Below are 3,751 nucleotides of genomic sequence, written 5' to 3' on the forward strand. Positions count from 1 at the left end.
CTGTAGTCAACGATCAGCTCCCTTGTCTTGTTGATGTTGAGGAAGAGGTTGTTGGTCTGGCTCCACACTGCCAGGTCTCTGACCTCCTCCTTATCGGCTGTCTCATCGTCGTTGGTGATCAGAACTATCTCATCTTTGTCGGCAAACTTACTGATGGTGTTGGAGTCATGCACGGCCACGCAGTTGTGGGTGAACAGGGAATACAGGAGGGGACCATGTGTTGAGGTTCAGCATGGTGGATGTGTTGTTGGCTACCCGCCAGGAAGTCCATGATCCAGTTGCAGAGAGAGATGTTCAATCCCAGGGTCTTAAGTTAGTGATGAGCTTGGACGCTGAGCTGTAGTCTATGAACAGCATTCTCACCACAGGCTGTTGGTGGCACCTTAATTTGGGAGGACGGGCTCGTGGTAAAGGCTGGAATGGTATCAAATACATCAAACACATTCCATCCGCTTCGTTCCTGGCCATTATTATGAGCTGCCCTCCCCTGAGCAGCCTCCTGTGATTCTCACGTAGGTGTTCTTCTTGTCCAGATAGGAAAGGGAAGTGTGGAGTGCAATAGAGATTGTGTTATCTGCAAATCTGTTGGGGCAGTATGTGAACTGGGTCCAGGGTAGAGGTCTTAACGGATCCAAAAAGTTGGACCAGTTCTGAAATGGACCTGAGGCTTTCCCACCTGGACCCAATATGCATGAATAAATAATATAGAGACCCGTTCCAATTGCACCTGAGGACAACAATACCCGTACTGTATAGACCTGTTCGGATTTAGACCCAATCAGAGTGAGGGAAGCAGCAGAGAAGTCATTTTTTAAAGCTACTTTATTAACCGGAGCTGATAAAGCAAGAGAGGAGGGAGAGAGAGGTGCCCCTCTAGCAGGCGGGTGGAGGGGTCGTACTTTGAGCGAGTGACACGGGAGGAGGGAGGGTGGGAGGGAGAGTAGAGAGACCAATTAAGCAACCAACCAAGTAGACCAATAGATGCCATAGCTAGGTTATTTATCATCAAATATGATTACGTAGTGCCTGTCTTGAATGCGTAAAACTGGGAGAAGCTAGTTAGCAAGGTAGTCTAATTGAGGCTGCAGTGCATACACTTTCTCATCGTACAGTTACAAATAACGACTCCATTCAGAATATTAAATAGCAGCCTACCTGTTGCCTCTTGGTCGTTGTATCCTTCTCCTTTAACTTTGAATTCCATTTTAATTCCATCTTCCATTGATTAGATATCTCCTAACTTTTACCACATATGGAGATTCTATGACTGTAGCCTATTTCCGCTTTGATGACTTATGATTGGCCAACAACAACAACAAGCTACAATCAAGCTTGTTGTCTCGTGACAAGCAAAAGCAGCAGGATAAATGATCAAATGTCACTATCTCTCTCTACTGTAGCAGTCACATTCAGAGCTGTACGGGCCCTTCCAGACAAGTCAGTTACAATTACACATATCCTTTACAATAATATTATGTCCGATTCAGACCCGTGCTATTATTTAGAATTCTGGATCCAAACCCGCTCGGGTACTGGATCGATTCTTGGGTATTCAGGTACAGGTGGATCCGTGAAGACAGCTAATCCATGGTGTCTGGCATGATGGTGTTGATGTAAGCCATTACCAGCCTTTCAAAGCATTTCACGGATATGTGAATGCCATGGGGCGATAGTGATTTAGACAGGTTACCTTGGCATTCTTGGGCACAGAGACTATGGTGGTCTTGTTGAAACATATAGGTATTACAGACTGGGTCAGGGAGAGGTTGAAAATGTCAATGAAGACACTTGCCAGCTGATCAGTGCATGGTCTAAGTACACGTCCTGGTAATCCCACTGGCAATCCCACTGGCCTTGTGGCCTTGTGATTGTTAACCTGTTTAAAGGTCTTACTCACATCGGCTACGGAGAGTGCGATCACACAGTCGTCCGAAACAGCTGGTGCTCTCTTGTATGGTTCAGTGTTGCTTGCCTCATAGGAGGCATTTAGCTTGTCTGGTAGGCTTGCGGCACTGGGCAGCTTGCGGCTGATTTTCCTTTTGTAACCCATGATAGTTTGCAAGCCCTGCCACACCTGACTAGCGTCAGAGCCGGTGTACTAGGATTAAATCTTAGGTCTGTATTGATGTTTTGCCTGTTTGATGGTTCATCGGACAGTGTAGCGGGATATCTTATAAGCGCCCAGATTATAGTGTCCCGCTCCTTGAAAGCAGCAGCTCTAGCCTTAGCTCAGTGTGGATGTTGCCTATAATCCATGGCTTCTGGTTGGGAAATGTACGTATGGTCACTGTGTGTCCTGTTGTTTAGCATCCGCTTCATCGGACCACTTCAGTATTGAACGCGTCACTGGTAATTCCTGTTTGAGTTTTTGCTTGTAAGCAGGAATCAGGAGGATGGTTATGATTAGATTTGCCAAATGTAGCGCAAGGGAGAGCTTTGAAAGCGTTTCAGTTTGTGGAATAAAGGTGATCAAGAGTTTTTCCGCATCTAGTTGCACACGTGACATGCTCGTAGAAATGAGGTAAAACGCTTTCAGTTTTCCTGCATCCCCGGGCACTAGAAGTGCCGCCTCTGGATGACCATTTTCTTGTCAATTTATGACCGTATACAGCTCGATGGCCCTATACAGCTCATTATATATTTGTTGCGGTAATAATCCAGCTAAATTAATTTCGTAATTCGTTTTTCAAAGTTCTTCAGTCTAAACATGGAGTAATCTGGCATCTAATTCTAAATCAAGAACAATCTAAGAGACTATCTCTTGAGATTAAATACTATCTTGTAGTTCAATCAACTTAGTATCAACAAAACGTCAAATTCAAGTTCAACTTTGTGTCACAATCTTCAAGGTATCATACCAGTACTTAAACAATGGAAATTAGTCCAGTACGCTGATGCTCAAGGTTAAGATTCCAGGTGGGCCATTTCCTTCTCACAAGCTATTGGCTCAGGTCGAGCTAAGACTATGTTGATGGAGCTATAGGTAGTGGGTGGCGTGTCCGAGAGGGCATCAGTGGTGCACAGCTCATCTGGCATTGCAGCAAACATGTAATGTATCAATTCAGTAAACCATGAGAAGACCAGATCACTCTGCTATTTTTGATTGGCTACACTGAAGCTACAAGCAGGAGTACATAATTAGTTATTGTGTTCAATACCAAAAAAGTATGCATTTTACCATATAATTTCGTTGTAAATACTAAATACCACCTGTACAATAAAGAATTATACCAAAATGTTGTCATTCCTTCTATAACCTGTGCTCAATCATCAACAAATTGCTTGCGTTGGCTAAATGTGCATTACTTATTTCTTCCACTGCAACTATAGAAACACATCCACAAGCAATTCATCACTGGCTGTGGTTCCTCTGTGTCCTATTCAAGATACTCCAGTGCTGCGATTGCACTTTTATATTAATGCGATCACGTTTGAGGTGGCACACAAAGTGAATTAAGAAGCTGAGAAATTGATCGTTTGGCGAATACAAAGGCCTAGGTAGCTTGTACGGCACTTTAAACACTCCATAATAAACTTGGAATTTAGATCACGCAGCAGAATTCAATGGGGGGCTGAGGTCGTATTTGTTTCAAGAAGCGGCCACCGTGAGGTAACAAACAACCTCCCTTGACCTTAGATTTACTTCCGAAAGTGTTTCCATTCCCCTTTAAGGTCAAGGGAGGCTGTTTGTTACCTCAGGATGTCCACGTCTTGAAAAAAGAACTTGCAGGGACTCAATGCATTTAGTTAG

This window comes from Oncorhynchus keta, chromosome 30 (assembly GCF_023373465.1).
Source record: "Oncorhynchus keta strain PuntledgeMale-10-30-2019 chromosome 30, Oket_V2, whole genome shotgun sequence".
Lineage (NCBI taxonomy): Eukaryota > Metazoa > Chordata > Actinopteri > Salmoniformes > Salmonidae > Oncorhynchus > Oncorhynchus keta.